Source organism: Pantherophis guttatus, chromosome 18 (assembly GCF_059756535.1).
Source record: "Pantherophis guttatus breed Tessera chromosome 18, ASM5975653v1, whole genome shotgun sequence".
NCBI lineage: Eukaryota > Metazoa > Chordata > Lepidosauria > Squamata > Colubridae > Pantherophis > Pantherophis guttatus.
Genome location: NC_142080.1, coordinates 12,728,716 through 12,752,323, shown reverse-complemented (window position 1 = coordinate 12,752,323; position 23,608 = coordinate 12,728,716). Strand labels below are relative to the sequence as shown.

At 46.8% G+C, this 23,608-nt stretch overlaps 1 long non-coding RNA gene across 3 annotated transcripts; it reads right to left on the bottom strand.

The window, feature by feature from the left end:
• Positions 1-10,068: 10,068 nt before the first annotated feature.
• Positions 10,069-23,439, bottom strand: LOC148111598 (uncharacterized). Of its 3 annotated transcripts, XR_015730380.1 has the most exons (6): positions 23,076-23,439; positions 22,531-22,678; positions 20,514-22,082; positions 14,341-14,426; positions 12,900-13,003; positions 10,069-10,144 (listed from the first exon to the last, which is right to left on the bottom strand). It is a non-coding gene; the product is annotated as an uncharacterized LOC148111598 (long non-coding RNA). The 3 variants fall into 3 exon arrangements; XR_015730379.1 differs by lacking the exon at positions 12,900-13,003; XR_015730378.1 differs by lacking the exons at positions 10,069-10,144; positions 12,900-13,003; positions 14,341-14,426 and adding an exon at positions 17,371-19,356.
• Between the last annotated feature and the right edge of the window lie 169 nt (positions 23,440-23,608).

Below are 23,608 nucleotides of genomic sequence, written 5' to 3'. Positions count from 1 at the left end.
AGATTATACTACGAAGCAGCTGTCCTAACAATAATTAGTGACTGGATTAATTCAACAGAAGAAAGAATATTGAATATTGAAGGATATGATTTGTTATATGGCTGGCATGCTTACTTATTATATGACAAAAAGGTGGGTAAGACCTTTAAAAGCCATATACTAAGGAATGCCTTGTTACGAGTTTGGAAGGTATCAATATAAGTTAAATTATAAGATACGTATATGGGCAATACCCAGACATGCAATAGAGAATATAAGTGTAGAACAAAAGCAAGAGGTGATTACCTATAAAGAGCTTCTTAAAATGGAAGGGGGTATATTGCAGTTAAAGTCCTTAAAGGCATTAAAAGAAGAAAAAATAATTCAAACTTGGTTTCAGTATGGACAGTTGCAAGCTAGATGGAAAGAAGACCAGAGAATTGGTATCGTGCAGAAGGAGGAAAATTTGGTAAAACAAATTAGAGATCAAGGTCAAATGCATATAAAAAGATTATATAATATATTGATAGAAATAGACTCAGAAACGGAATTAGTTAAGGATTGCATGATAAAATGGGCACAAAACATTCAGGAACCAATAATGATGGAAACTTGGGAAAAAATATGGGTTAGAAATGTAAAATTTATGCAAGCACAAAATTTAAGAGAAAATTTTTATATAATGTTTTACAGATGGCATTTAGATCCTAAAAAGTTGGCTTGTATGTATCCGAATTTGCAATCTAAGTGTTGGAGATGTGATTGTGATTATCATATATGGTGGACTTGTAAAAAAGTTAAAGCATTTTGGATTAAACTATGGTGGATTATCCAAAATATTTTTAAAAAGAAGATAAAGTTTACCCCACAATTTTTTTCTTGGGTATAATTGTACGGTTATAGAGACTAAATTGATTTTAAATTTAATAACTGCAGCTAGACTTTTGGTGGCGCAATACTGGAAGAAGGAAGAATTGCCTACTATTGAAGAGTGGACATTAAAAGTGGCAAATTTGGCAGAAATGGCGAAAATTTCAGCATATTTGAAAGATCATTCACAAGAAAAATATATATTGGAATGGAGAAGATGGACTGATTATATTCAAAACAAATATCGAACTAAAAAGTATCAAATAGCTTATGAATGAATGGAAAAGTTAAGAGTATGTATATTTAGTTAAGTAAAAGGCGAGTTAAAGTGTCGAGGGGGGGATAGGAATCTATAGTTAGTTAGCTTAGTTTAGCATATGACTGTTAATTGTTTTACCTGTATTTTGTTCTGGGAAGTCTGGGGGGAAGGGGGGGAAGGAAGGGGCGGGGAAGGGGAAATATTTGAATTTTTTTTTCTTGTTTGTAAAACTTTTCAATAAAAAAAAACAATTAAAACCCATTCACACCATTCATGGCCAGATCTCGCCAAATCGCAACAAAAATGTGGTGGAAGAGTCCTTTGACGTGAGTGTTTCTAGTAGGTATCCCAATCATGTCAGGAAGTTCCTGGCCTCCTTCCTTTGCCCAGGATGATGTTGTTAGGCTTGCCAAAAGTAGGTCGTTAGGAAAGAAAGACCCTCCACTCCGTTTTATTTATTTATTTATTTATTTTATTAAATTTCTATACCGCCCTTCTCCCGAAGGACTCAGGGCGGTGAACAGCCAGAAGATAAAATACAGAGATACAAAATTTAAAATAGATTAAAACGAATTAAATAATTTGGCTGAATTTTAAAATACCCCATAATTAAACAGATTAAAATTTGTATTTAAAATTTAAATTTAAAAGAGGAGAAGATTTAGGCCAGGCCAGCTTGATGAAATAAAAACGTTTTAAGCGCATGACGGAAGGTGCGCAGATCCGGGATCCTCCTGGACACTTGGTTGAAGTGTCACTTGGTTGAAGTGATAGGTTTTTAAAAGAGGAATTAGTGGTTGCAGCAAAAGCCGGCTAGAACTAAAGCTCCTGGTCAAAAATTTGCAAATTTCTCCCCTTCTCACCATCCCATCCACCCACCCCGACCGGTCCGTCTTCAACCAATGGTGTGCCGAGGAGGTGTTTGGGGAACCGCTCAGATGTTTGGTGCCTCTTGGTGAAGTTTGCATTCTTTTCTCAGGCTTTGTGGACTTGAAGACTGGAACAGGCTGGTTCTCACACCTGTGGTTTCTTTGAAGCCTGTTACACGCCCTCCCTGTAGGCCAACTCTACCCTGTCCGTGACAATTGCCTCCATCCTCTCCCCTAACAATTGGTGGCAGGACGCCAGTGAAGTGCCAAGTTGAAGATTGCAGTTCTGACATTCTGCCCCCTTTTTCAGAGATGTTAGTCCTGCAAAAATGCTTAAAACGTTTTTCTTTCATCAAGCTGGCCTGGCCTAAATCTTCTCCCCTTTTAAATATAAATTTTAAATACAAATTTTAATCTGTTTAAATTATGGGGTATTTTAAATTCAGCCAAATTATTTAATTCGTTTTTAATCTATTTTAAATTTTTGTATCTCTGTGTTTTATCTTCTGGCTGTTCACCGCCCTGAGTCCTTCGGGAGAAGGGCGGTATAGAAATTTAATAAAATAAATAAATAAGGAAACACAAATGGGAGGGGAGATAAAGACAAATACGAATGCAGAGTTAACTGATGTTCAATGAGGTTTCAGCCTTTGAAGACTGGCATAGGCTGGTTCTGTTATGTATAAATGCCCACCATTCACCATCCCAGGTATGATAAGGGTTAACTCTACATCCACCTAGATCCTCCCCTGACCCCTCCTTCCCTTAGCTCCGCCTCCCAGGTACTTAAGACATGGTCCAGGCGTCCAGGGGCCATTTCCAGCTAAATACCTGTAATAGAAACATTGATCAATAAAGAGAATTGGTTCACTGCATCCTGTGTTTGGAGTTATTGGGTAAGATCCTAGAAATCAGTCACAGGTTGGTAGCAGAGGACGGTTTACCCGCAACTCACAGAGATGGCAGAATCAAGAACCCAGACAGAGGCAGAGAAAAGAATGGCCACCAGAGCCTACATCAAACAGATGAAAGAACTGCAGGCTCTCGAAGGTGCCACAGCAAGGACCACCACAACTGAAGGTGATGGAGACTACAACCCGAGTCCACAACTCAGGGACGAAGGGCCAAGAGAAGAAACCTACTACTGCGAAAGGGCAGAGCCACCAAGCAATGAAGAATTCCGATCCACCATCCTGGGGATGATGGAAACGACTGCCAGCAAAGAGGAGCTCATCGCGAAACTCCAAAGCCTACTCGAAAGCAATGGAGCAGCGATGAGCACCCAGCAACAGAGAGAAGAAATCCTCAGCCCGGCAAGAGGAAGGTATCCCCAAGCTGAAGCTCCGGACGTAGAGGATTTCATTTCCGCGCCATGCTCTCGGTGGCCATCTTGGAATGGCCAACAGCCAATGGGAAGCTGAGATTCAAATCGAATGGCGGGAAACAGCGAGAACCCCAACTTCGCTGGGGAAGACCCCCAAAACAGCACCCAAGCAAGATCACAAGCCTGCGGGGGCTCACCCATCGAGCCCGAAGCAGACGAAACGATCGAAAACCTGGCTGCAGCACTCGGCTCAGCACTCAAGTCCCCAGGAGCCAGGAAGAAACAAACCGACGCTCAGCACCCCCAAAAGAGCAGAAGGGTAGCCACCGGAACTCTTGCAGCACGCCAGCAGACACCACGTGGGACAACGCACCCCAAAAACTACACCCAAGACCCAGCCGCCTGCAGGACTGAATACCTGCAGGATTCGCACTCGCCACCCGCCGCACCAACTTCCCTAGGCCGCGGAATGAGGAGAAGAAACAATGACTCACCAACCACGCGGCCTCCACCAGGCTTCCTGGCCCATCCGGAGGTCCTCCAACGTCGCCCAGGATCCACTGCCTGTCAGCCTCAGCTTAGCCTGCTTCAGCTGCCATAAGAAACCGCACTACCAATTACAGACTTGCTAAAAAGGAAAGGGGAAGTAGAGCCCAAACCCTCGAAACCACTAGAATGGACTATGGACTGTCAAGCCGCTTTTGAAAAATTGAAACAGCTGTTTGCGGCTGAACCAATGCTCAAACACCCCGACATGGAACAACCTTTTGTAGTACAAGCTGACGCCAGTGACGTAGCTGTAGGAGCAATACTCTTGCAAAAGAATGAGAACGGGATATTACAACCCTGTGCTTACACGTCCCGTAAACTATCAGAAACGGAAAGGAGATGGGCCATATGGGAGAAAGAGGCGTTTGCAGTTAGATGGGCACTGTTAACATGGAGACAATTTTTAGAAGGGGCAAAACACCCTTTCGAAGTGTGGACTGATCACAAGAATTTAGAGGCATTAAAAACACCACGCAAACTATCACCAAAACAGGCTCGTTGGGCCCAACATTTCAATCGTTTCAATTTCACCCTACGTTATCTTCCTGGTGGAAAGAACTTCATGGCGGACGCACTTTCCAGATTGCCGCAGTATAACAGCATCAAGAAGGAGGTGGTTCAACCTACGATCCCCTCGACACAATTGGCAACACCTGTCACTACCAGAGCGCAGGGAAAACCCGAACCAGAACTCTTGGGGGATTTACTCGAAAAATTGCGAGAAGCGCTAAAAACTGACGAGTGGTTTAAGAACCACTCGAATGAATGCACACTTTGTGACGGACTAGCTTGGGTTGGATCGAAATTGTATGTTCCGACCACATTAAGAACAACCGTATTGAAATATGCTCATGATGCCAAGGCCGTGGGACACTTTGCGTTTGTCAAGACTCTACATCTTGTTAAGAGACAATTTTGGTGGCCTGCACTTAAAAAGGACATAGAGGCATATGTGGCTAGCTGTCCAGTATGTGCCTCGGCTAAAAGACCTCCAGGAAAACCCCCTGGATTACTGCAAGGTGTGGCCAGACCGAATGCCCCATGGAAGGAAATATCTATGGATTTTATTGTGGACTTACCAGAGAGTGAAGGCTGCACTGTCATTTGGGTAGTAACTGATTTGTTTTCCAAACAAGTACATTTCATCCGTTGCTCAAAGATCCCTTCAGCAAAAACCCTTGCAAAACTGTTTATTCGGCAGATTTACCGGCTACATGGATCTCCAAGGGGTGTGCAATTTACTTCCAGTTTCTGGACAGAGTTTTTGAAGTTGATAGGCTCCGCCCAGGGGCTGAGTTCCAGTCACCACCCTCAGACAAATGGGGCCTATGAAAGAACCAATGGGGTTCTAGAACAATACCTGAGGTGTTACGTAAATTACCAGCAAGACAATTGGGTAGACTTGTTGCCATTTGCAGAGGTGGCATATAATAATTCCGTACACAGTAGCACCGGATTCACTCCTTTTAAGGTCGCTTCGGGCCAGGATTTCGTACCCATTCCCGAGCTACCACAAGATGACCCCCAGAATCCCTCTTTGATGGATTGGATTGAACAATTAAAGAGCACATGGGCAGTGACTCGGAAGGCATTAGATGAGGCACACCGGGCCCATAAGGCGCAAGCCGATAAGAAAAGGTCCCCAGCTCACATTTATAAAGTGGGTGATAAAGTTTATTTATCTACTAAATATTTACAGACTACCCAGAAGTCGAAAAAACTGGCCCTAAGTATGTAGGACCATTTCGTGTGATTAGACTGATTAATCCAGTAACAGTTGAATTGGAATTGCCAAAAACGTTGAGACGTATACATCCTGTATTTCATGTTAGTTTATTAAAACCTGAACACTCATCTGCCCTGAGGGCTGATCAAAGCACCCCTCCAATTCCCATTCTCATAGAGGGGGAGCAACATTTTGAAGTTAAGGAAATCTTGGACTCTAGGAAACACCATGGTAAAGTCCAATATCTGATAGCCTGGAAACATTTCCCTTTGTCTCCGGCTGAATGGGTGAATAAACGGGATGTCCGAGCTCCCAAGAAAATACAGCAATTCTATACCAAATACCCAGATAAACCATAATTATTGTATATATTCTGTTTCTCTCTTTTTTCCCTTTCTCTTATTTAGGAATAACTTCTCTTCTGCAAGAGGGGCCGAATGTCAGCCTCAGCTTTGCCTGCTTCAGCTGCCATAAGAAACGGGGGGAGGGACTAGTAAAGGGGGCGAAGGGGGGGAAGGTGCAGGAGGTGTTTTTTCCATTGTAGGACGTGTCTTCCCAAGAAACGAAAGTGAATCTCCAAAGGGGCCGGCTGACCAACTGCCCTACATTCCTGATGAATGACGTTGCCAGACGTGATGCCACCTGACCTTTGGGAGACCTTTCGATTGGATGATGGTCAATGGACATGGGGGGGGGGAGAAGCTTAGTAGATGCTATTTCGCGCATTTTGCTCACTTCCAGCTTTACCTGGGTTGCGATCATTTCATATTCAGTAAAAGTACTAAGCTCTTTAAAATGATTGAGTTTGGGTTTTTCTTTCCTGGATATTGAAGGAAGCATACCTGACACCGCCGCTACCGTGCCGCCGAATCCGGGAGATCCTCGACTTACGACAGCCGCCGCCACCGTCTCCAGGGATCCTCGACCTGCGACCGCCTCACCTCCTCGCCTTCTTCCAGCCTTCGCCCAAGATGCAGGGGCCCAGCCATGGCATCCGACGCCCAGGGAGGGCTACGGGCCCGCCAGGAGCGAGCCCAGCCCCCCACCAGCAGGCCTAGGCCTAGGCCTGAGAGCAGCAATAAGGAGCTCCTCACCAGACGACCTCCGGCGCGAAATGAGCCTCGCGCATGCCCAGTCGCCACCTACAGGAAGTACAAGGAACATAGAGATAAGTACAAGGAACATAGAGATAAGTACAAGGAACATAGAGATAAGTCAGTTCAGACTGGCAACAAGCATTCCCCCAGCATATTGTGAGTTCACTCACATAAAGAACCATGGACAGCAACAGACTGTAAGTAATATAACTTTCACTGCTGACAATTACAAATTGAAATTAGATGGGGCCAATCTTTTGGAGTGGTACCACCAACTACAGATTGCTTTTCTGAAAGAAAATATGTTGTACTTATTTGATGACCCACCCAAGAAGCCATGGACTTTTGAGATTGACTGTTTGCACCACAGGGCTTACTATCTGCTAATGTCTAGCTTGTCACCCAGCATTTACCCCAGTCTTGGCCACCACTTAACCGTGGCAGAGATACTATAAAAAATACTTAATTTATTTTACAGTAAGAGTGCAGCCACTACAACCAAAATATCCAGGGAATTTTACTCAGCCAGGCATAAGGCAGGGACACCCATGGGGGAACATATACTCAAGCTAAACACCACCAGGGCAGAACTCATACAAAGGGGGGAAACCATTTCTGATAATATCATGAAAAGCATCATCATAAACTCCCTAAACCCCAGTTGGGAGAACTTTATCATGCAACTGGATAGTCTCAACATAGAGCACCTCTCTTTAGAGACGTTATCCAACAGGCTGATTGCGGAGGACAGCCTGAGAAGGGAACGCTCATCAAGCCTCAGGGAAAGCAGACCAACAAAAAGGGTAGACTTCCAGACCAGGGACCAAGATAAGCCAGAATGTTTTAACTGTGGGTCTAGGAATCACTATAGGAGAGATTGCCCAGAAACCAGAGGGACAGGGACCACAGCTACCATAGGGAAACGCAAGGCCGCAAACCAGGTTACTCAGACAGGCGCTCCCCAGAAAGCAGGTTCAGGCACAGGGACTCACCCAAGCCCAGGGACAGGAGAGGATATAGGGATAGCTCCAGGGATAGTCAGACTGGGTCACTATACTAACTTAGAGACCACCAACACCCAAACACCCAGGTAAAAGGAAGGAACACATGGTTCATTCACTCAGGAGCCACCAATCACACCAGCAACAATAGGAACATACTGGAGGCATTCACACCTAAGGAATACCACATCAATGTAGCCAACCAGAACAAGGTATTGGTGAAAGGAGAAGGGAGCGCACACATAGATGGAATAGGGAAGATAGAGGGGGTACTATTCATCCCAGAAATACCCCACAATATATTAGCAACACTCAAACTAAGTAAAGACTTGGGCATTGAGACAACCTTCAGGGAAGGGAAAGCATATATGACCAAAGGAAAGAGAAGCATAGGAAAGATCATCATAGAAGGGGGACTATCCTACTTAGTGCCCCAAGAGCACTCAAACATTAACTCAGAAAGTAACGAGAAAGGGACAAGCATGCCCACAGAAAATAGAGGGGGTGAAGGAGAACACACCGCAGGAGGCAAACCCACCACAAACACAACACACAAAGGGAAACCACATATTGGCAAACCCATTCATGATGGGTGCGCCCACTTACTACACAGAAAACTAGGCCACGCTAGTTTTCCAATGGTACAAAAGATGAATGAATCGGCCTACCCGATAGTAATACATGAGGACAACAAAGCAGCCATAGACATATCCATGGCAGAAGCAGTAGGCCAAAGGTCCAGACATATAGACATTAAGCACAAACATGTCAGAGAATTAACAAACATTGGTTTTATTAAGGCTGTACATTGTGAGACCGCCGAGCAAGCCGCAGACATCCTGACCAAACCTCTACCCAGCAAACAACATGCCTACCTTACGACTAAATTAGGGGTACGGTTACAGAATACGCAAGCAGGTCCTGTCAGAAATAAATGCCTTACTCATGCCAGGGGTCAACAGGGACACAGTAGTGCAGGGGTTAACTACAATACTCACTTGGTCAGTACCACCCACTGACCACTCCTTACCTGAATCTCTGCCCACAAGTATAAAAAGTAGACACACTCTTCCCCGACTTCCACTTCCAGATGCAGTATGTGATGTAATGATGAACCTGTAAATAAAAGAGACTTATTCAAATGATTGACTCGTGCCAGTTATTGGGCCTGATCCATGGATTCTGTAACAATATGGTAGCAGAGGATGGTTTTATGGCCCAATAACTCCCGATCACGCAATGAGGACACATCGCTGCCAACGAGATGGCAACGACACCGAAGCAACGAGAGGGCAACCCAGCGGGATCGCCAGGGAAGGCAGAAACCTCGATCGACCCCAAGGCCACCGCAACAGAAGAAAAGGGGGAGGTCAAGAAAGGAAAAATAGCAGACCATGATGACCGGGAGGAAGAAAGACTACAACTCAACGTCCTATGATTACTAAAGGAGCGAGCCAGCGACAAGAACCTTCTCGCGGACCTGCGAAGCTTCATAATGGACCGCGATGTGGCGAGGAGCGAGGAAGACTAGGATCCGGAGCTCGAAAAGCTGAACTCGGTGAGTGGATCGCCCCAAAAAGACCCCACAGCAGTCACCGAGCCGCGAAGCCCCGCTCAAAATTTGAAACGGCGGCCATCTTTGACCATGTGGTCAGACAAGATGGCCGACTCCCGTCCAATCGGTAGCCAGAATTCAAAATGGCCGGCGCGCGAAAAATACCCAACCCTAAGCGGCGAAGAAAGTGACCGGGGTGAGGGGACAGAATCCGATTCGGACTCCAGATGCACCCCGACCGAGTGGCAAGTCGATAAGGCCATGAAGACCCTTGCCGCCGCCTTCAGCCCAGGCCTCAAAATCGCAAAAGGGGAACCGGAGGGGCCCAAGCAAAAAGGAAAGCGAGGAGAGGGGCACCGGAACACCCACCCGAGGACTACCGATGCCCACGCCAGCGCGCCAACCCCCCTACGCATCCCAAGGACACCGCGCCTCCGATCGCCCAGGCCACGCACCCCAGAACGCAGGGATTGGGGCAGCTACCTGCATTCGTCGCCGGGACTCCAACGCCATCAGGATCTTCACTTTGACGAAGCCGCTGCAAGACGACACCTTCCAGAGCACACCTGGACCCCCAAGACCGAAGCCGAGGCCTACCTGAGAGATAGAGACCTCTACGCCGGAGCTGCAATGAACAGGTCCTTCCACGATGACGGCAGAGCTGAAATGGACTTCGCGCATGCGCTGTTTCACGTAGAGGAAGAAAAAAGAAAAAAATTACAGAGAGGGACTTTTAAACTGCCGGCAAGCGTTCCCATGCCGTACTGCTGTTATAGGCACATAAAGAACCATGGACAGCAGCCTGCAGTAAGTAATTTTACAAATAATGCTGGGAACTTACCAAGTGACTTTCCAAAGTTGAGGATGGATTGGGGCAATATCCTAGAGTGGTCACAGCAGCTTCAGGTGGTGTTCCTAAAAGAAAACATGTCACATTTTATTAATGACCCCCCCAGAGAGACCATGGACTTTAGAGTTGGACTGTATTGCACCATAGGGCATTTTACCTTTTAATTTCTAGCATATCTCCCACAATTTACCATAGCATTGGTCACAATCTCACTGTGTCAGAAATCATACAAAAAATGTTTGGGTTATTTTACAGTGAAAGTGTGGCAACCACTACCCAGATTTCCAAAGATTTCTTCTCTGCCAGAGTCAAACCGGGGACCCCCATAAGCGAGCACCTGGTGTCCCTAAACGCTACCAGGGCAGAACTACACCTTAGGGGGGAAGTCATATCAGATCAGATCATGAAGAGTGTAATAATTAACTCTTTAGATCACTCATGGGACAGCTTCTTAGCACACTTAGATACTGTTAGTCTAGGCCTCCTGTCCGTTGAGAAGCTGTCTAACAAACTGATCGCTGAAGACAATCTGAAAAGGAGCCGCTCTGGTCCCTCCAGAGAACATAAACATGAAAAGAAAGTAGCCTTCCAAGACAGGCAGCATGGCGTAACAGAGTGCTATAGCTGCGGGTCAAGGGGACATCTCAAGAGAGACTGCCCCAAGAACCACAGAGAGAGAAGCAGACCGGAATATAGGTTCAGACAGACAGAGAGACACACTTCTGAAGAGAGGTACAGACGCAGGGACTCACCCAATCCCAGAGACAGGAGGGGGAACAGGGATAGTTCACGTGACAGCAGAACAGGATCATTATATGGGATAGGGGAGCACACCCACATAACATGTCAGGATGGGGAGGCCAATTCGTGGCTTCTGGACTCTGGGGCCTCCAACCACACGACCTATAACCAAAAACTGCTCTCCTCATTCACAGAGGAGAATTTTTCAATCAAGGTTGCAAACCAAAGCGAGGTTAAGGTAACAGGCAGGGGGGGTAGTTACGCTACCAGGCATAGGGAAAATAGAGGGGGTATTACTGGTCCCGGAGATACCCCACAACATATTGGCTGCATTAAAACTCAGTGAAGAATCAGGGATCAAGGTAACCTTTGCAGAAGGGAAGGCTCACGTCAGCAAGGGTAGAGAGGGAGTAGGTAGAGTGACAATCAAGCAAGGGCTACCATACATAACATTCCATGAGAATAACACACCCAGCATATACACCAACTCAGAATACACGAAGGACACTAACCAGGACAAAGCTGAGGAAGAACAGGTGAATGAGAGAGAGACAGAGAGTGAGGAGAACATGACACATGAAACACACTCCACCAAACACACCCAGGGAAGGCCATCGATAGGCAAACTCATGCACGACGACTGTGTTCACTTACTACACCGGAGACTAGGGCACGCCAGTTTCCCCGTAATCCAAAAAATGGCCAACTGTACCGAGGGCGTCAAAATAAAGAGTTGTGAAAATTACCTCGAGTGCTCGGTGTGCTAATGTTCTAAGCTAAAGGTCAAACCCAGACCTAAGAAATCCTCACGCACCACCAAACAAGTATTCAATTTAGTCCATATGGATCTGGTGGGGCCCCTAAGGCCATCCATCAAATACAAGAAAAGATACTTTCTCACCATCGTAGACGATTATAGTCGTTATGGCTTCGTCTATACTCTAAAACGAAAGGATGAGGCCTTCCAAAAATTCAAAGAGTTCTACAAAAGGATAGAGACTCAAAACAACACACAAATCAAACAAATCATGACAGACAGAGGATCTGAGTTCCTGTCAAAGGATTTCTCTCATTGGCTCAGATCCAAAGGCGTGCTTCACTTTACGTCGTCCCCGTTCTCGGCCTTTCAGAACGGTGTCGCAGAACGACGGAATTCCACGCTACAGACTATGATCAGGTGCGCTTTAGAGGACGCGGGAATTGGTCAACATTTTTGGTCTGAGGCCTTAGTTTACTCAAACTACACACTCAACAGAACCTGGTCCAGTGTAATAGACAAAACGCCATACGAACTCATGTACAACAAAAAACCACAGATAGCACACCTACATGTATTCGGCGTAACTGCTGATGTCCATATACCCAAACAGCTGCGCAGGAAGGGGGACAAAGTATCCAGGAGACTGAGATTTATGGGGTACGAGCCAGGTACCAAGGGGTTCAGATTTGTGGACAATAACGACAGATTCGTGATCTCTAGGACAGCGGTATTCCATGAACAAGCTAACTGGTCCAGGATACACCTCAACGAGGTATCCACCAGGCAGGAGACTAGGCCAGACGAGCAAGTGCAAGATAAACACGAAACGGCAGATAGACAGGAAAGGAAGGAACACAAACCCAAGCTCCAAGGCATCAAGGTTGAGGAATGGAAAGGGAATCACCCCAAGATAAGTGTAGACTCACTAACACAAAAGGAAGCCAGGTACTTACATGACACCGAACAAACGACAGATAGGCCAGTCAGATCAACCAGGAACCAATTACCAAGAAGGTTAAATGACTATGTGATGCACATACACACGAACCATATCACACCTAACTCATATGAAGAGGTATTGAGACTACCACAAGAGGAGAGGTCGAAATGGGAATCAGCCATGGCCAAGGAAATGGACAGTCTGAGAGAGCTAGAAGTTTACATTCCAGCCGAGGTTCCAGAGGGCAAAAATACGATAGGTACCAGGTGGATCTTCAAAATCAAGAACCTGGAGGGTGGCCAAAACCTGTACAAGGCTAGGCTGGTTGCCCAGGGATTTGCCCAGAGGTTCCCAGAAGACTACACTGACACTTACTCACCAACTGTAAGGACTGAAAGTGTCAAGAGTGCCCTGGTCATCGCTTCCCTGCTAGGACTAGAGGTACATCAGTTCAATGTATAGACAGCTTACCTGCATGCCAACCTAGATAAGGAAATATACGTTAGGGCACCACACAGTAAAGAGACCAACAGGGGGGGACACCTGGCTACTTCACAAAAACCTATATGGACTGAAACAATCCGGCAAACGCTGGTATGAGTGCCTGGTTGAGGTCCTGAAGTCAATGGGATTTACAGCAACCATAGCCGACAACTGTTTTTTCACTAGGAGAGAGGGGGATTCACCAGAATACATCCTAGTCTACGTGGACGACATACTTTACATCAGTAAACACGAAGGGAACCGCAACGCCTTCGCCAGTAAACTAAGTGAACACTTCACATTAAAATACCTAGGGAAAATAAACAGATACCTAGGCGTGCAGGTCAACGAAACACCTAAGGGCTTTCAACTGTCCCAGAAAGAAAAGATAGAAGAAATACTACACAAATGCAACATGGCAGATGCCAAGGGGTGTGAATCACCCATGCAGCCGGACTTCCTAAAAAATACACATGGTGAATCACCCGAGTTTGAAGACAACACACTGTACAGGTCAGTCATAGGCTCTCTTTTATATATCGCCAACTGGACCAGGCCAGATATTGCATTATCAGTTAATCTATTGTCCAGGCACATAGGCAAACCCACCATGTACCACTGGGACGCTGTAAAGAGGGTACTGAGGTACCTGAAGCAAAGTGCCGACGCATGTCTAGTCCTAGAACCAGAGCCGTCCAACGAGCCCGTCCTCTCCTGCTATGCTGATGCTGACTGGGCCGGTGACACCAAAAGCCGGAAAAGCACATCAGGATACGTATTCTACTTGAACAATAGTCCGGTGCATTGGTACACGGGTAAGCAAAACTTAGTGGCCACTTCAACCACAGAGGCGGAGTACATATGCCTATCCAAGGCCGCAAACAACCTCATCTGGTTTGACGACCTACTCGCCAGTGTGTGGTGCAAACCTGCGTATCCGATAAACATCTACGAAGACAACAAGGCCGCTATAGAAATCTCCATGGCCGACGCGGTAGGGCAGAGATCCAGGCATATTGACATAAAGTACAAGCATGTGAGACAGCTCTCTAAAATCGGATTTGTAAAGGCCATACATTGCGACACAGAAGAACAGACTGCAGACATACTCACGAAACCACTACAGGGCAGGCAACACTCACACCTGGTATCCAAACTCAATATCCGCCCTTGGGCACCATTTAAACAGTCAGATCCACAGCCACAGGTCAGGCATTTAGAGGGGGATTTGTCAGAAATAAATGCCTTACTCATGCCAGGGGTCAACAGGGACACAGTAGTGCAGGGGTTAACTACAATACTCACTTGGTCAGTACCACCCACTGACCACTCCTTACCTGAATCTCCGCCCACAAGTATAAAAAGTAGACACACTCTTCCCCGACTTCCACTTCCAGATGCAGTATGTGACGTAATGATGAACCTGTAAATAAAAGAGACTTATTCAAATGATTGACTCGTGCCAGTTATTGGGCCTGATCCATGGCTTCTGTAACAGGTCCAACTGTTGGGCATTTAGAGGGGGATTTGTTATGGATAAATGCCCACCATTCACCATCCCAGGTATGATAAGGGTTAACTCTACATCCACCTAGATCCTCCCCTGTCCCCTCCTTACCTTAGCTCCGCCTCCCAGGTACTTAAGTCATGGTCCAGGAGTCCAGGGGCCACTTCCAGCTAAATACCTGTAATAGAAACGTTGATCAATAAAGAGCATTGGTTCACTGCATCCTGTGTTTGGATTCATTGGGTAAGATCCTAGAAATCAGTCTCAGGGAGGGGAGAGGGAGAGAAAGAAGGAGGGAGGGAGACACAGAAGGCGAAAGTGAGGGAGAGGAAAGGTTAGAGGGGAAGAAAGGGAGGGAAGGGAAGAGTGAAAAAGAGAGAGGGAGGGTGAGAGAGAGTGGGAGGCGAGAGGGAGGTTGAGGAATTCTCTAAATGGAGTAATTCATTGAGTAATTGAATTCACATCATGATTTCTCTAGCTTGGTGATTTTCTTCTCCCTAACCAGCAGATCTCGTCTGAGCTCTCCATATTTGCTCTTTTGGGAACTTATTCAGCTTCTCTAAACTGGGGCTGAAGGTGATGTTCAGAGAGGCCAACACCTACCTGCCCCGTCCCGATCTAAGAGAGAAGACCATCGGGAAGGTTTTCTTCTCGGAGGTGAGGAGACCTTGGGATGCACCCCAATATTCTGGACAGCCATTTCTCTGAGGTTGTAGAGCAGGGGTCCTCCAACGTTTTAAAGAGGGGGCCGATTCACAGTCCCTCAGACTGTTGGGGGACCGGACGGGGTGGGTGGGCATGGCTAGGTGGTCATGTGACTGGGTGGGCGTGGCCAATTTAACTGTCTATTTTCTGGCTTTTCTCCTTCTAAGCCCCCATTTAAATTGTTTTAGAGACTTTTAATTTAAAGGAGTTCTTTACAAGCCCAGAGCTGCTTTTCCAGGCTGCACCGGCGAGATCACCCCTCAGCTGGCCCTCAGCTGGCCTTGCAGCTGGCTCGCTGGGAGATAAGGCAGTTAGGGGCGGGGCAAGGGGCGGGGCTTAATCACACCACTCCGCGGGCCGTATTCTTTGCCCGTGGGCCGTAGTTTGAGGGTGCCTGTTGTAGAGGGTCTGCTGCTTGAGCAGGGGGTCTCCAAGGTCTTCTGCTAGTCTGTTAATCGGTGGAAGGGCTTCCCTCCAGAAGTTGTTGGTGGGGAAGGTGGGAGGAAGAAAAGAAGGAAGGATGGAAGGAAGGAAGCAGAGAGAGTGAGTGAGTGAGTGAGTGAGTGAGTGAGGGAGGTAGGAAGGAAGGAAGGAAGGAAGGAAGGAAGGAAGGAAGGAAGGAAGGAAGCAGAGGGAGGGAGGGAGGGAGGAAGGAAGGATGGAAAGAAGGAAGGAAGGAAGGAAGGAAGGAAAGAAGGAAGGAAGGAAGGAAGGAAGGAAGCAGAGGGAGGGAGGGCGGATGGGAGGAAGGGAGGAAGGCAGACTCAATGACCCCAAATTCCTTTTACTCTTTGCATTATAGGCAGTTTTGTATTTTTACAACTGTCATTTACACTACCTTTTCCCATAGTATAGTCCTCGACATATGACCGTCATAGAACCTCCAGTGGTCACTAAGTGATCGCAGCAGTCCTTAAGCCAATGCCGTGGTCGAATACTTAGGATAAACAAGATCTTTCAGTGATTTCCTTCTATAGATTGTCCTCGTCTTACGACCACAACTGAGCCCCAAATTTCTGCTGCTAAGCGAAACAGTTCTTCAGCAAGTTTTGCCCCACTGTACGACCTGCAGTTGTTAAGTTAGTCACACGGTTCTTAAGTGAATCCGGTTTCCCCATTGACATGGCCTATCAGACGGTCACTGATGGCTTGGTGGGAGAGATGGGGAGGGGAGAGATGGGGAACTCATCAAATTTGCAGATGACACCAAGCTGGCAGGAACAGCCAACACTCCAGCAGATAGGCTCAAGATACGGAAGGATCTTGACAGATCTTGAACATTGGGCGCTATCTAACAAAATGAAATTCAAGAGTGAAAAAAGCCAGGTTCTACATTTAGGCAAGAAAAACCAAATGCACAGGTACCGTAGACGTGGTCCCTTGCTCAATAGTGGTGACTGTGAGAGGGGTCTTGGAGTCCTAGTGGACAACCATTTAGATAGGAGCCAGCCGTGTGCAGCAGCTGCCAAAAAAGCCAACACAGTTCTGGGCTGCGTAAACAGAGGGAGAGAATCAAGAGCCCGTGAAGTCTTAATACCACTGGAGGCGAAAACATATGAAGAACGGTTGCAGGAACTGGGTAATTTAATTTAATTTAATTTAATTTAATCAATTGAATTTATATGCCGCCCCTCTCCGAAGACTCAGGGCGGCTATGTCTAGTTTGATGAAGAGAAGGACTAGGGGAGACAGGATAGCAGTGTTCCAATATCTCAGGGGCTGCCCCAAAGAAGAAGGGGGCGGGAGAAGAAGCAATGGGTGGAAACTCATCAAGGAGAGAAGCAACCGAGAACTAAGGAGAGGTTTCCTGACCATTAGAACATTCACCCAGTGGGACAACTTGCCTCCAGAAGTTGAAGCTGAAGTTGAAACTCCAACCACACTGGAAGCTTTTCAGAAGAGATTGGTCTGAGATGATTGTAGGGTCACCTGCCTGAGCTAGGGGTTGGACTAGAAGACCTCCAAGGTCCCTTCCAACTCTCTTATTCTGAAATAATTGGAGAATTCTACTCAGTTCAAAGTTCAACTGATTAAGACAATAGCTGGAAACAGCAGATAGTTATGTTCAGTGAAGGCATTCAAAATACACAGAGACATTATTAATAGGGTATATTTCTCACAGACGCTGGGACCCTGAACATAACACGCTCTCATATTGTTGTTTGACTTATTAGCGTTTATTTCATGTCTAAAGTCTCTTCCAGTAATGAAACTATTTGTGTCCAATCCAGAAAACGTTCAGCAAGTGAATGGCAGCTCAAATCTCTGGAGAAAGCGCAGACACCTTGATGTGCCGTGTAACCCCGTGAGAAAGAAGGAATGGTTAGGTGCAAAACTGACGGTAGGGAGATCTGATGCCATGAAGGTTGTTCAAAGCGGAAGAGGCCAAGAAACTCGAAATTTAAAGAGCTGCCGGTGTTTAAAGCAACTGGAGCAAACTCAGCTCTGAAACCAGAAGCTGCATTGAATCACCAAAATCGCCCCCCCCCTTCAAAACAAACTTTCTTCCTTTCTTCATCTAAGTGAAAGGATTGTCCATCTCACAAAGGAAGAGATTCTGGATGGTCTGCAAGGAAACTGAAACGCAGGCAACCCTTGACTTGCCATCACAATCTAGGCCAAAATTGAGGTTGCTAAGTGAGACGGTCCTTAAGTGAGTTTTGCCCCATTTTACAACCTTTCTTGCCACCGTTGTTAAGTGAATCCCTAGAGTGGAAACTAGACAGCCACTTATCCGAAATGCTATAGGTTCTCCTGCTTGAACAGGGGGCTGGAACAGAAGCCCTCCAAGATCCCTTCCAGCTCATTCTATTCTATTCTATTCTATTCTATTCTATTCTATTCTATTCTATTCTATTCTACTCTACTCTACTCTACTCTACTCTACTCTACTCCAGTTCCAACACTCACTCTTCACAACAGGATGGATCATAGGCTGAAAAAGCTTCCCTTCCTGAAGAAGGACAGCAAGGAGTCAGAGTCACAAATCAGCAACAATGACCTGTGTCAGTGGGACAACCAGGAAGTCCTCTTCTCTGGCTCCCACCCATCCGGTTCTTTAGCCAGAACCATGGAGGCCTTGCCTCTGATTGTGACGTCTTCCCCAGTTCAATTGGAGGTCAGGAAGAAGGTTCAGCCTCCAGCGCTGGTGCTCCCTGATTTGGTGCGCAGGACATCTGCCAGGACTCCTCTGAAGGCTTCTCAGGGGGAGATGAAGCCTGGCCTGAAAGAGCCCCCTCCCTTTCCAAGGAGGCCCAAGAGGGAAAGGCCTCGGGGGAGTAAACGCTCTCAAGACACCGTCCTTCCCTCATATCCAGGTATAGATGCTACAGGGCTGGGCTACCTATGGAACCAGCCTTGTCCCATCACATCAGCCCACCCGACACAATCAATCAATCTATCTATCAGAACACAGCCAGAAGGGACCTTGAAGGTCTTCTAGTCCAACCTCCTGCTCAAGAAGGAGATGCTACACAATCCCAGACAAATGCCTATCCAGTCTCTTCTTAAAAGCCTCCAGTGATGAAGCACTCACAACTTCTGGTGGCAAGAAGTTCCACTGGTTGATTGTCCTCACTGTTAGGAAGTTTCTCCTTAATTCCAGGCTGCTTCTCTCCATGAGTAGCTTCCATCCGTTGCTTCTCTTCCTGCCTTCTGCTGCTTTGGAAAATAAGTTGACCCCCTCCGCCATATATGGAATTGGAAAAAATTCCAATTCCATATATGGAGTTCAAAGTTCCTCCTCAAGACGGTTGTCTAAGAATATGAAGATCAGGGACTCGAGAGTTATGACACGTTTGACCCTTCCCTCAGGATCAGTCTGGTCTAAGCACATTTTTTTCTCTCTTCGCTTTGAGAAGACTTGTCCCATCAAATTGCCCATCAATCTCTGTCTGTCTCTTCTTCTCAGAACTCTCTGACGAGTCCTTTAAAATTTTATGGGAGAGCAAGAAGCCGCTAAAAGGCAGACCCGTCAAGGAAGTCCTCATGAACCTCATGATTTAGCAATGCAGTGCAAGCCATCAAAAATTTAATATTATGTGCCGGCTATCAGGAGGAGTTCAGTCAGTTGGAGAAGGTTAGATGCTGGGACATGACGGTGACTCCTGATGGTTTGTTCGAAGCCATTTTCTTCCTGGTCCTGTAAGAAATTAAAAGACAAAAGAGGTTGGCTACAAGTGGCAGCGGGTGGGAGAGGGAGGGGAGGGGAGAGGGAGAGGAAGAAGAAAAGGCAGAGAGAGAGAGAAAGCTAGAGAGAGTGGGGAGAGGGAGGGAAGGGGAGAGGGAGAGAGAAAGAGAGGAACTGGGAGGGGGAGAGTGAGGAAGAGGAGAGAGGGAGGGAGAAAGAGAAAGAGGGAAAGAGAGAGAGAGGGGAAGAGAGAGAGGGAGAGGGAGGGGAGAGGGAGACAGAGAGGGAGGGAGAGAAAGAGAGAGAAAGAGAGGGAGGGTGAGAAATTCTCTAAATGGAGTAATTCATTGAGTAATTGAATTCACATCATGATTTCTCTAGCTTGGTGATTTTCTTCTCCCTAACCAGCAGATCTCGTCTGAGCTCTCCATATTTGCTCTTTTGGGAATTTAGTCAGCTTCTCTAAACATGAGCTCAAGGTGATGTTCAGAGAGGCCAACACCTACCTGCCCCGTCCCGATCTAAGAGAGAAGACCATCGGGAAGGTTTTCTTCTCGGAGGTGAGGAGACCTTGGGATGCACCCCAATATTCTGGGCAGCCATTGGTCTGAGGTTGTAGAGCAGGGGTCCTCCAACGTTTTAAAGAGGGGGCCGATTCATTTTTTTTGCCTTTCTCCTTCTAAGCCCCCGTTTAAATTGTTTTTAAAGACTTTTAATTTGAAGGAGTTCTTTACAAGCCCAGAGCTGCTTTTCCAGGCTGCACCGGCGAGATCACCCCTCAGCTGGCCCTCAGCTGGCCTTGCAGCTGGCTCGCTGGGAGATAAGGCAGTTAGGGGCGGGGCAAGGGGCGGGGCTTAATCACACCACTCCGCGGGCCGTATTCTTTGCCCGTGGGCCGTAGTTTGAGGGTGCCTGTTGTAGAGGGTCTGCTGCTTGAGCAGGGGGTCTCCAAGGTCTTCTGCTAGTCTGTTAATCGGTGGAAGGGCTTCCCTCCAGAAGTTGTTGGTGGGGAAGGTGGGAGGGAGGGAAAAGAAGGGAGGGAGGGAGGGAGGGAAAAGAAGGGAGGGAGGAAGGAAGGAAGGAAGGAAGGAAGACTCAATGACCACAATTTCCTTTTACTCTTTGCATTATAGGCAGTTTTGTATTCTTACAACTATCATTTACATTACCTTTTGCCATACTGTAGTCCTCGACATATCACTGTCATAGAACCTCCAGTGGTCACTAAGTGATTTCAGCAGTCCTTAAGCCAATGCCGTGGTCGAATACTTAGGATAAACCAGATCTTTCAGTGATTTCCGTCTAAAAGTTGTCCTCGATACACGACCACAACTGAGCCCCAAATTTCTGTTGCTAAGCGAAAGTTCTTAAGCAAGTTTTGCCTCATTGTTTGACCTTCCTTGCCACAGTTGTTAAGTGAATCGCTGCAGTGCAGTTCTTACGGTGGTCAATCTGATGAATTAGTGAATCTGGTTTCCCCATTGACTTGGCCTATCAGACGGTCACAAAAGGGATCACGTAACCTCGAAACACTGCGACCGTCATAAATATGGACCGGCAAGTACCCAAATTTCGATCACATGACCATGAGGATGCTACAATGGTCTGAAAGTCTGAAGAATGGGCATGTCCCTTTTGTCAGTGCCGTTGTGACTTTCAGTGGTCACTAACCGAGGACGGTATTTTCTTTTTCTCTCCCCGTAAGGGCTGAAAGTGGCATCTTTAGTCGAGGCTCTCGGGGCAGTTCCCTTCCTTGGCTTGGCTAATGCTCCGTATCTCCACTCTTCTTCCTCAGCTGCTGTATCACCCGGAGGTTGGAGACTTCTTTATGACGCCAGACATTCTCGAGGTTCTCCTGGAATGGATGATTCAGCCGTATCCTCTCATCCAGATCTTTAGCGTGAGGGGACTGGGATATGTTCTTCAGCACCCCTTGGAGGTAAGAGATGGGGGGCAGGAAGTGAGTGGCTTCCAAGGTAGTAGCAGGTGTGGCCTCACTCTCTGGGAAGTCTTCAAGGCTGGGGAGGACAGAAGAAGGAGAAGAAGACAATCATCAGGAACAGGATGGACTCAGCTAGAGTGGTGTCTCTTCTACAAAGATGGGTGCACCCCTGGAAGATCTGAAGGATCAAGTAGATCCTCTTGGAGAAGATCTCAAAGCAGAACAAGAGGAAACAGATGGGAACTGATGAAGGAGAGAAACAACCTGGAACTAAGGAGAAATTTCCTGACTGTGAGAACAATTCATCCTTGGAACGACTTGTCTCCAGAAGTTGTGGCTGCTCCATCACTGGAGCTTTTCAAGAAGAGACCAGGCAGCCATTTGTCCAGCATAGTCTAGGGTCTTCTGCTTGAGCAGGGGGTTGGACTGGAAGACCTCCAAGTTCCTTTTCAACCCTCTTCTTCTATGCTCTGTGGGCTTCTCTTGTGTTTGTCATGATCGCTGCGAGACTCAGAGAACTCCAGTGACCGTGTTTGATTGCTCGTTCCTTTCCCTGCTTCCTCCAGAAGAACATCTCAGGGCCAGTTTTCATGCCGGTCATCAACTGCGCTTGTCACCCAGAGAAGAGTGTAGCGAAGGAAACTCTCCGGACCCTTCATTTCCTCCTTAGGCACCTTGCTGCGGACATCCATGCATTGAGGCGGTCCATCTAATTCCTCTCCTGTTGAAATATTTTCCTGACGAAAGTCAACCAAATCACGACAAACTGGTTTCCCCTCCTCTTTTTTAATTATTTCTGTAAGAAATAAGAAATGAATGAAGGAATCAATAAATACATGAGTGAATGGATGAATAAAGGAACGAATAAACAAAGGAATAGATGGATAAATGAATAAATAAATGAATGGATTAATGAATAGATGAACCGATGGATGGGTAAATGACTGGATGGATAGATGGAAGGATGGAAGGATGGATGGATGAATATCAAAGCTGTTCTGGCGAGGAAGCCCACAGATGCCTCTACTTTCAGTGGTGCATTTTGGGGGGTGGGGGCTTATGCCAAATTTTGCTCCGATTTCAGCCCCCACCAGTTTGCCCTCTGCCTCCCACCAACCAGGGCGTGCCTGCTCCTGATGAGGAGACCCCCGAGGGTTACTCTTCTGCTCAGCCCCTTCCCCCTTCCCTCAGGCCTGGCCCACCTCTAGATTTAAGGAAAGCAGAGCCGCGGGCTGAGGGCTTACTGCAATGGGCATGGTAGACTTGCTGTTTCTTCTCCCGATGGCTTTGGTGCTGGGGTCTTGATCCTGAAGCCTTTTGAGGAGGGGCTTCATGATCTTCAGGTTAGCATAGGGGTCTGCGCCCAGCGCCTTCCATAACTCTCTGGTGCTTCTGTGCAGGTGGAAAAATGGATTGGGGGAAAAATCAGATTCTTTCCCCATTTTCGAAGAGACGGCCAATCCAGATAGATTAAATCCCCCCCACCAACGGAAGAAAGGATTAGAAAACAGATGGCCAAATGAACCGTTTTAATACAAACAGGGTGTGTCTAACTGATGAGGACTTATAAGTCCAAAATAGATCTATCATAGTCTCCTTAGTCTCCCAATGGGCAGCAGAGTGTTTGCTGGCTGCCAGAAAATAAAAAGCCTAGAAACTAGTGGATTGTGATTTCACTGAATTAGGGTTCCATAAAAATCTTGGTTTATGTAGGAAGAACCTGGCTAAAGAGAAATACACATAAAGCCTATGAAAAGGAAAGGAAAAAAAACAAAAACAAATACTGTACCTTTACAGGGAGGATACATGGGATGAGGGTGTGGCTAACTGATGAGGACTTATAAGTCCGAGATAGATCTATCATAGTCTCCTTAGTCTCCCAATGGGCAGCAGAGTGTTTGCTGGCTGCCAGAAAAAAAAAGCCCAGCATCAGACGCTTGGCCACTGGTTCAGATTTATGACCGTTGCTGTGTCCCAAAGTCAAGCGATCACAATTTGCGACCTTCTGACAAGGAAAGTCAGTGGGGAAACCAGATTCACTTAACAACCATGTTTCTAACTTGAGAGCTGCAGTGATTCACTTAACAGATGTGACAAGAAAAGTCCTAAAATATCTTTAAAAGGTCATTCCCATATCCTCTTCCCCCTCCCTCTCCCCTCCTTCCCTCCTTCCCTTCTTCCCTCCATCCCTTCCTCCCTTCCTTCCCTCCTTCCCTCTTTCCCTCCCTCCCTCCCTCCCTCCCTTAATTCCTTCCTTCCTTCCTTCCTTCCTTCCTTCCTTCCTTCCTTCCTTCCTTCCTTCCTTCCCTCCTTCCTTCTTTC